Raw genomic sequence first — 11,107 nt, 5'->3', positions numbered from 1 at the left:
AAAAAAAAAAAATGTTGACAGATTCAAAATGAAATTTGTATTTCAAGGATCATTATTAGGAATGCAAATCATGAATCTTGCAGTAGATTGTAAATTTCGACTTGAACACCCGATATATACCGAGTGTGTGATCGTCTTGATATGATTGTTGATTGTTGTGATCTCCCGGTCACCGAATGTGATTCATCATCAGCGGCGATCGGCGCGACTTTGCCGTCTTGCAGGTGTCAATTATTCTGGAATTCGTGCATCTCGTATGTTCTCGTGAGTCATTACGTTTCAAGCCAACGAGATATATATGTGTAACGTAACGCGGAGCGTGTATCGGTCAGTTACTTACGATATTCACGTCGGGTGAATAAGACATTTCCTCGGTTCTTGAAATATTTACTCAGATTCTCCTCGTCGACGTCACGTACATTAACATGCGTTATTTCGATCGAATCGTGTCTATGCGAGTGTCACTGTCGTGTGAGTGTTAGTGTCAGTGCCACGATGGAGTTATCCGGAGCAGCCGGGAGTCGGGATGTTGGATCGGGAAACCAGGACGGAGGACGCGGCCAGCGATACATCACGCGTTTTGAGGTGTGTCAAATCATTTATTACATAGGAAGTTTCTAATTTTAATTGACGTTTGACGTATTTACTGGGAATAACGAGATATCCGAGTCGAAAATTGGAATCTAGTGTAAGTTTAGCGAGTGTTGATTTAATAATTCTGCATTTAGTACTGTTCCAATAATGTTCTTTTAGCTACTGGTCTCATCTTGTTGGCATCAGCTAACATTTGTTATTTAAAGGATCATTGTATCGCTATACCGAATTCGAATTTAAATCTCCATTAATACGCAGCATTATTGGCTGTACAACTGTTATCTTTGTCTTTCCAGTTTTTTTTATCAATTCTTTTAAAAACTTCAGATCTTGAAAAATCAGGATTGAAATATCCGACGTCGGAAGTAAAGAATAACAAAAGAATTATGAGGAGAAATCAAGTTCGTTTATTTTCCAATTAATCTCATCACTTATCCATTATTAATTATTTAATATTTTCTTATCTTACATACTCTATTTCTAGTCTAATAAGTTGATTATGACTAAAACATAACTAAAACATTGCTCATTAAAATTAAAAATAAAGATTAACGCAGTTAGGATATTGGAAATTGAGATAATCAAATATTAACTTTGAAATTTTCTACAAGATCGGAGAACATTGAGAAAAATACTGTAACTATTTGATAGAGCAATGTAGCATATAATGTTGTAGCATAAGATAACACATATAATAATTTTATGTTTAGTCTTTCCTTCCTTGACGGTGCGTGTCTAAAGCAATCGGCATATTGCGTTTGTATACGAAAACAGCGTTATCTACGACACCAATCGCGTTAACGATAGCCGCGGAAACCGGCGGCATTTCAGAAAGTTGACAGCGAAGCGGTGTAGTCTATTGTAATCGATACCCGACTCGCCGACGTCTTTGAGGTTGGCCGATCTCTAGATATAAAAGGCAGACATCGAACAACTAGTCAGTCAGTTTTTCGAGAAACACTACGAGAGTAACTTCGTGAGACAAATTGTACTGTGTTCTATTAAATATTTTTATAAGACTAAGACTCAATCCGAAGCATCGAAACTCTATCATCCTTTCACCTAGTAAACCACACCTACAATGTTATATTTCGAAATTCTCCATTAATCTTTCAAATTTGACAGGATTTACAGGATTAATGCAGAGCTAAATTTTCAACTCGGATTAATAAAATATACGCCAATAAATTTCTACAGAGAAAAGGGAAATAATCCCTCTAAGCTCTTCTGGTCTGCAGTAGTATGACTCAATATTCGAGTCGACGTAAGTCTCAACATATAGGAAACGGCAATAACCATTTGCAATAACTATTTGCTACATTTAATATATAGACATGGAGAGTTTCTATGTTTTTAGTGTATAGTTTTTTAACATAAATCTTCAGTCGCTTTTATCGAAAGAAAAATTCGTTAACAGTTTCGCTTTTATCCCATGTAACGATGCCCTTTGCTTATCAATGGGAAGGGAGAGGAGAAGCTTGTCTCGAAAATTCCGGCATTGAATCACGACTATCAAACGTATCGGCCCGCAATATAAGTAAATTATCGACTCGTGCTCGTCGGAGAACAATCGGGGACTGTCGTGAGAAGGCACGATTCCGACGACGAAGTAATACGACGCTAATAAAAATCGTTTCGTCGACGTATGGCGCTCGTATAGCGAAACGTTAATGACCATCGATTACATCCCCATAATTACCGCGATAAATCGCAAACGCTGGCGCTACAATGCATCCCTCACGACGCCGTTACGGCTTTCCTATCCTCCCTTTCGGGCTGCTTCTTGGGGGATGGAATACTCTATACGTATATAGAGAGATATGGATCCGTATAATTATTAATTATTTCTATCACGACATCTTGTTATATTTAATGTGTTGTAATATCTCGCGGAATGCAACATCAATTGTATTCGTGCTGATGAAATGTTCATGAAACACAGGAGTATTAAATTTGTAAGACGAGAGAGAGAGAGAGAGAGCACAGCACCGTGTTTTCACGTTATCTTCCTTGAAGCTGACCAGCCAATCAGGGATGATGGGGACGAAGCGCTTCGAAACGTTTGCTTCCAACGGAGACAAAGGTGTCAGTTCTCCCCGAGGATATCTCGGAAGCGTCAATCCTTTCGATCGGACAGCTCGAAATGGAAGGGGCCATTGTTTTTGCCTTTGGTCTCCATTCCGCCCTCTTACATCCCCGCTTTCAGCCCCCGCCAACCCCTGTCGGGACGCCCGTCGCGCCTTGGTCTCGGAGGGGGAAAGGCGAAGGCTGCGAGGAATCAATTATGGAACTTTTCAAATTTGTCAGTAATATTGAGATTTCTTTTATACCCGGGGAGCTCATAATTGAAGTCTATCGGAAGACGAAGAGAGGACTTCGTATGCCTCGGGATAGTACGGACGGGTGGGAGACGGGGTGGAAGTGAACTTTTTGTTTTTCGCTCGACTATTGTTTCCTATTGCCCCAGCCCATCAGGATTCCTCCCTCTCTCTTTCGCGCTTGTTCATTTCGCCGCGAGGGAACGAGGACGTCTCTTCCGCGTCGCGTAGACGGCTTCCGTTCAATTTCGCGCGCTCCCCCGCGCGCGAAGCCCCGACCCACCCTCCCTCCCTTCCTCCCGTGGAAATGGCCCGCGAATCGGAGGAAAACCGTCGCCTTAAAAGCAGTCCGCTCCGTAAAATCTTATCGCCTCGTTCGAAGCGTTTGTCGCGTGCCAAGGCAAATAAGTCTATTAGCAGCCCGGATCGATACGCGCGCGATTGTCTTATTTTCGCAGACCGGCTAGAGAAACGAACACGTCGGGCTCGTCGACGAAAGAGATCTTCCGGTGGAAATTTCGAATAAGGGACCATTCAACAATTATGTCACGCTAATTTTGAGTATATTTTATCCTCCCTCCTCCCTACGCTTAATCTTGTCATAAAATATTTGCACCCTTCCAGTATTACGTGATGTGTGGAACTGTTACCTCCCCTCTCGCTGATATATAGAATAAAAAAATAGCTTATAACTATATCGTGGATAGTAATTATTGGAATGGATGTTATTGTCTCTTTTTAAAATACGAATAATTATTAGGCATATAATATCAAATTAATTACTTCATTTCAGAATTTTGACCAATAAGAGTTGTGTTTTTAAAAGAATAAATATTTAAAAATTAATATTTTGATTATTAACCCTTTCGGTACATTTGACGAGTGAGACTCGTCATCTGCTTACTTGGGCATAAAATGTATTACTTTTACATATTAATCCATATAGCGACAAATTAAATCCGTCCCATGGGCATAAAAATCTTAAAATAATTCAGTACTCAAAGGGTTAACACAAACACATGTCAACACTTAACCACTCTCACCAAATGCAACCAAATGTGTCACGAATGCAAACAAAGTGGATAATCACACGCATCCGTATTTACAAGTTATGCCATCTAATGAGACGTTACATGGCCTTTCTTATTCCTCCTCTCTCCTTAACAAACCATCGCGCAAGTTAATAGAACTTCCCCCCTGCCCTCCTCGTGATGTCACATAATTGTTGAATGGAATAAGAATATTTTTCGGAATTAGATATTTCGCACAACCAACTTTTTATTTCACAGGATCTGTCGACGAATATTCACACACACACACACACACACATATACACATACACACTGATCTTTTACTTGAGATCGGAGGAGAGTGCCTCGCGAAAGGATAATATTAGTCGTACGAATACGTGTTTATGCTCGCGGAGAACTTTCGTCAAAAGTGTGTCGTACTTACGAGTTACGATAACTGATGATAACGGAATGTGGCAGACCGATTGCCGTAAGATACGAAGTTACATAGCCAAGTCAAACATTCAATTTCTCCGCTCGCGAGTNCTCTCTCTCTCTCTCTCTCTCTCTCTCTCTCTCTCTCTCTCTCTCTCTTCCGTGCCGGCGTTTTGTGGTCGACAACAAAATTCGACGCGGCGATGGTTTCTCGTGGCGCGAGCCTTCTTCTCTCTCTCTCTTTCATTATGTTCTTCTCGAATATAAATATTATGACTGAGGATTCGATTCACGCTCGGTGTTTTCGAGCGATTGTTTTCGATCGTCGAATAAAAGTTCGCCGAGTCTCGGGGAGTGGTAAGGCGGGGGCCCCGCGCTTAATTGCCCGGTTGTCCGGACCAGTGGCTCGTTGTAACCGTGTTACAGGCGAAATTAATACGCAGCCGTCGTGTCGCGCTCATTTTCATTAAAATAAAATTAAAAGAAAATTTCCATCGACTCTCGGGAGAAGGAGGAAGAAGTTCGCCGGTCCGAGCGGCGAATTTCAATGTCGCACAATCGAGGGAAATTAGGCCCTCGTTCGGTGAGAGCCCGTAAGACTTTCCGTTACGCCGCGCTTAGCCGCGTCTAATGGATGAAACGCCTCCTCCGACGCCTACGACGCACACCGTTCGCGATTTTATAACGCGAGCGCGTGCGATATCCGCGAGCGAATTAATAAACATCGCTAATTGGAATAATGAATCGCGGCGCGGGCGAATGTTATTAATTCGCGATCCGAAATAACGCGGCACGCTTGTGTCTCCGCGTCTCGCGAGCGTGTATTTGTCGGGTCGCTTTTATATCCTGCTAACTTTTGTCCGCGGTGTACGCGATTTACGCTCCGGTGGACGTGTCCTCCTCCGTTTTCTACCTGTTCGTTTCGAAAGTTGCCTGAATGATGCTTCGCGCTTACGAAATACTCCCGGTGTGTTTCAAGAGAGAGAGAGAGAGAGAGAGAGAGAAAGAGAGGAGAGGGAGAGAGAGAACAGGCTCGGTGGTTGGGGCTGGACGGGAGCAGGACGCAGAAAGGATCGACGGCACATTGAGGGCAGCGCGTGCGGTCGGATTGTTACAAGGAAACAATAATAAAAGTTGCATTAATTAAGAGGGTAGTTGCGTAGCTGTGGCGGAGGTGCTCGTTAGACGGGAACCTTCCGTTCCGCTGGTTTATCGACACGCGCGCGGCTCTTGCATTTTTGTTGTTTCGCTTATTGATAACGACTGCCGTCGGGTAAACGCTTCTCGTATAAATAACGGCGTCACTCTGTTAACAGAAAAGTCAAACATCGCGCTACGGTCTGTGCTAAAGTGATGCGTCGCGCACAGCGGCGCGAGAGCGCGCTCGCAGTGTTGAAATAACAGCTATTTAACTACAGATTTTATAATTAATATCTGTCTTTGTCGCGGAAACAGAGCGCGTGCTTCAACTTTTAAATCGCGACGAATTCGAACACGGCATTTTTGCGTAGTTTATCCGGAAAACTTTCCCGGACCGCGTTTCCATTTCGTGCATTTTTACGGCATCGGGGAAAGGCTTATTCCTTTTTTTAAGGACACTGTATATGACGATTTTATTCGTGACAAAGTTTCATTATATCAGCAAAGTTGTCGAACGATCTTAAGTCTGCTTTCTAAAGTGCAATCAGTGTATTTTCATGGAGAAACAGTCAATGGTCATTAACGATCGTAGTTATAAGTATAGCATTGCGAATCAGTAAAATTTCGCTGCAAGAGCCTGTTAATAGCAGCAACTGTTTTCTTCGGAGAAACTAACTGCAAAAACAATGAAAAGAAAAACATTATTTATATATTAAATTTTTTTTATTATCTTAATATTCTTAAGGTATCGTCAGTGATTTTGCCTGAAATATTCTTAATTATATTTAATTGATTTGATTTATATCATATTTGAAGAAACATGCCTCATCCTGATAAGACCCGAACTCGACATTTCTAGCTTTTGAGTCTGTTACCACATGAACTACATGGAGAAAATATTGTAGTAAAAATTACTACAAAATTTTGTGATGTCGGGTCATACCGAAATTATAACTGAAATTATTATGTGTGTTATAATTTTTAGTAATGTGTACGATGAAGTACATCATTGAAGATTACGACACGTCATTTATGACACATTTCAGTTATGATTTCGGTATAACTTAACATTGCAAAATTTTGTGGTAATTTTTATTGCAATATTTTCTCCATATACGCCAAGTACGACATATATACATGTATCTCTACTACGGAACGCGTAACAGTGACTTACAGTAAACCTTTCCCCGGCCAAAGTCAGCGAAGAATTAGACAAAAGATTTAAATGGAAGAGTTTCCGCTAAAAATTAGTGAACATTCATTGATTATCGATAGAATACTGTTTCACTGATTCAATTAGTGATATTTTTACCGATTCAACTTGAGAGACCAAGTTTCACGAATATTTGTTTAGCGAAGCTCGGAATTTTATTGAGGTCCGCCGTTCCGGGGCGTTCACAGCACGTTGTCATTGTACCTTCGAAACGATATTATCCTATTTCCGTACCCTTACGGGCCTCGTGACCCCCGCTCGATTATCTCATCAATTTTCATTACGTATTACGCCACATCGCGGCGGCGCATCGGCGCTGATTAAAGCCGCGTCAGGTTTGCTATATTTTCTTGCCGTTGGTGTGTGTGTGCGTGTGTATGTGTGTGTGAGAGCGTGTGTGCGTGCCCGTGCGCACGTGTGCGCATCCATGTGCGGCTCATTCGCGGCCGCGATGACTATACGCAGTAATTAAGAACCGCGCTTCGAGAGCCTCGGCTATTATTCGCACTCGTTGGATAATTGATCGATCGCGCCTCGAAGTTACACACCGGGCGTATTCGACGATGACTGAGCGACGGTTGATATTTGGGCCAAGATGGGGTAATTATGACATAGGGGTGAGTCGGGCGGGCGAGCGAGCGGGTGGAGAAGGAGAGTCGGAAACATTCCGAGGCCATTGTTACGTCGCGATATCGACATAACGTCACAACGGGAAAATTGATAGAATCTCTGTAAACGTGGATCCGCGCGGCGAACTGTCGAACGGGTCGCGATTTCGACGCAAGATGATAAAAGAAAGTCCGCCGAGCAAGTGGCACACCCACGGCTATCTATAAACGTAATCGATAATCGCGCACGTCCGCCAATAGCCGCTCCTCCTCGAGAGATTTCACGTCGCGGAAGGAGTTATCGAGCGGACTGGCGGAAAAGCCGGACGGTTAAATCCCCTTAATTGTCAGAGTTAAATAATTCACTGTCAATCTTTTCACCCTTCTCGCGCGGCGGATTGTAACGCGCCCGATGAGCGAAAAGGAGCCGAAAGAGAGAGAGAGAGAGAGAGAGAGAGAGTGCGCGCACGCGGGGCGTCATGCCGCGTCTTTTAATTATTCTACCCGGAACGGCAAATAATATAATTCATTTCACTGTTTGGACCCATCGTCGAAGGGTGCCGGATTACCGATCTCCTTCGCCCTCTAGGCGCGATTGAAGCTTCCTCCAAATATTTTATCTCGGACTTCCGTTAACTCGCTCCGTACAATATTGCTCGTCTCGAAAACTATCCCAGAGAAGGGATTTAAACTGTTGAAATAGTTAATTTAACATATTACAGACATCTGTAAAGAAAACGTTAAAATTAACATTTTATTTTTTACTACGTAAGGTCGTTCGAAACTATATATTTTCAAGTAGCTTGAAAGCTATGTAGCTCAATTCGTCGAGTTTTATTGGGATAATATCTTCGATCGCGCGTCGCTCTAATAGTAACCTTCAACGTCTTCCAATAGACACCTTCGGATACCGAGTAGAACATCGCGAATCGACTAATAAGAGGCCCGCTAAAGGACAGCGCGATGATAGGAGGAAACGGAATACCTGAGTCGCGCCCTACGCAGAGTAACCCTATAGAAATTCGTACCGCAATTACGTGGTGTGGCCGCGTTCACGCGAATCCTGGCTAATCCCGTGAATGTGGCCACCGAACCGTGGCAGGACGATTCCGGGTGTTCGCCGAGAACGACAATGGACGAATCGCGCCGAGGGACAAAGATCTCAGGCACCAATTAATGTCCAACGATGTCCTTTGAAAGGTGCCCTGGGCGATGATGCAATGCGAGACACTTGTTTCCGAGCACCTTCGGCAAAAGCCGCGCACGACGGCAATTAAAAATAACTGCTAATTAAAATTCGCGACAGCGCACAGTTGGCGGGAAGATGCCCGCTTGCTGGATTAATGCGCGACGGATTGCTCTCTCAACGTCGTTTCACCTACGATTCTCACGTTCGGACTTGTAATTACAAATTACGTCTTTCGATAAATAGTGCGGAAACAAAAAACATTCCCCCGCTGGAAGCAACAATTTGTGCTTAGTGTCCGATCAATCTCGAGTTACATCAGGCGGTATTCATAGGGAGTCGAAATGCAACAAGCCGTTTGAACAAGCGTCTGAAGATGGACATAAGACGATCTTAAATACAAGATCGGACTATGAATATCATCCACGGTATCTCCTCCATCATCATCGTGCTTCGCTCTTATTCTTGGGACGAATAAAATCAGGCACGAGGGTATTATGCCGCTCGAGGAGGCATGTGGGAAGACGGTAAAAGCCCTCGCAGACCGTAGGCGCAACGCTCGTGGATTTATGTCACGTACCTCCGTCGTTGCGATATTACCGCGCGGTGTCGCGCGAATGTGCGGCGTGGCCATTCACAGTCGACGCTGCCGGTGGCGGCAGTCGGTCGCGCGGCGCACAGTAGACGCCGCCGTCGACGACGACGACGACTGCTGCTAGGAGAGCAGCGACAATGGGGTGGCTGGCTGCCGGGCGCGAGCGTATAAGGTGAATTTGAGAGCGGCAAGACTAGATATCTAATTAACAGCCAGTCGACAATGGGAGAGCCATTCGTCGTAGCCGCGTGAATCGTATCTGCCCGGGCCCGTTTCTCCACGTTCGTTTGCTCATATGTGTGTGTGCGTGTGTGTGTGTGTGAGAGAGAGAGAGAGAGAGAGCGCTCGCGTGTATCGCCCACGTGTACGTATGCGCGCGACGCGCCGCAGAAAGGACGACGGAGTCGAGAGGGTGGTTTCCCCGAGTGGCGTGCACTATTCATCCGTGATGCGAGAGGCGACGTCTCCCCTATCCTCCATCCGGCTCGCCATTCGCGGCGACGGCGGTGCCTCTCGTTTCACGCGCGGTCTTGCAAAACCGCGCCGTCTAGCGTATCGCTGTGATTTCTTCCTCTTCTCTTCTTTCCAGTCTTGTTTTTCTTTTCGTTTCACGCTCACGGCAGGAATAGCGAAACGTTTCTCGAAATCGACCTCTTTCGAACGGGAGAGTCCCACGAACGGACGTTCCGCACGTTTCCCTGTTGCAGTTGCACTTTTGTATTCTTGTAAAGTAGCGTATCTTTTGTCCCCGAGGACGGGAAATGTTCGATTCACGGAGGTCGGGCGGGACGAAGTAGCAGAGACATTTTTTAAGAATCCGCCGGCAACTCGAGACCTTTGGAGACCCCGTCGATTCCTCGAGTTCTGGAGTAACTGGTAGATAAACGGGCATCACTACTTAAAATTATAGAGGCAATGAGATTGTACATGTGTAAAGACGCTGATATCCGGCTGTTTGTTTTTTTAATAAGAACAAAATATGCGTTTGACTCCTCAGTGGCCCACGTTGTAAACCACGTTGACACGTTGTAACCAACGTGTAAACTAAGTTGCAAACCACGCAAATATTTTTACAAATTAATAATTTGGATTTTCATCGAGTTTTAAATGCTTTTAATGCTAATTTCAACGAATATGTAAAGATTTGGCTCTAAAAATAAGTTTTCCCGTGTTTTATATAATTTTCTTGCTGATTTCAATAAATATGAGTTTTTTTTGTAAAATTTTTTTGTAGATTTTTTTCTATAGAAAGCTATATATTAAAGTTTTTTAAAATTTTTATACAACTCGTAACAGTGTAAAGACCTGCATTGGTCCTCAAAGACTCACGTTACAGAGAGAAGGGGCTGAGTTACACGTTGCCGGAGGGTTAAATTTGTATACAGAGAATATATGGTGAATGGAGAGTAAGATGAGACTGAGGAACTTTCACGGGCGATGGAAAAGTCCGAAATGATGATCTTCCGAAAAATTCGCGGGAGGAGCCGAAGCATACGGCGCCGCACGCAGCGACAATACCGGTTTAATACTTTCAGCGCGAGCCGCCTTGCCTCCGAATTTTTCGCATTCTCTTCTTGCACCCTCTTTTCGTCACGTAGCTTCCGCGGCAATCCTCGAGCTCTCACGCGTACACGCGCGTCCACTCGGTTAAAAATCCACGCGGTGCAGGTTTTTCAGCCGGCGATCGTGTACGCGTTAACGCGTCTTCTCTCGCGAGCTCTCGCCGCGCCACTCGACAATAACCCGTTCCGCGTAGCAACCGTTTTTGACGAAATACAGGCAAAGTTGTAATCCGACACTTCGATGGTCCTGGCAGCGCTGGTCGACCGCCTAATCGCCTACACACGCTATTACATATCCAAAGTTGTAACTAGTTCCCCGCGCGTAGTGTGCGCGGTATTATGCTCGCACGTACACGCATACACGCGTGTATACACGGGCGCGAGAAGGATACGAACAATCCCTGTCGACGACGTGCCAGACGGTAAACAGCTAAGCAGCCGCCAAC

The sequence above is a fragment of the Dinoponera quadriceps genome, unplaced genomic scaffold (assembly GCF_001313825.1).
Source record: "Dinoponera quadriceps isolate SergipeBrazil2010 unplaced genomic scaffold, ASM131382v1 scaffold163, whole genome shotgun sequence".
Taxonomy (NCBI): Eukaryota; Metazoa; Arthropoda; class Insecta; order Hymenoptera; family Formicidae; genus Dinoponera; species Dinoponera quadriceps.
This window is presented reverse-complemented; position numbering follows the sequence as displayed.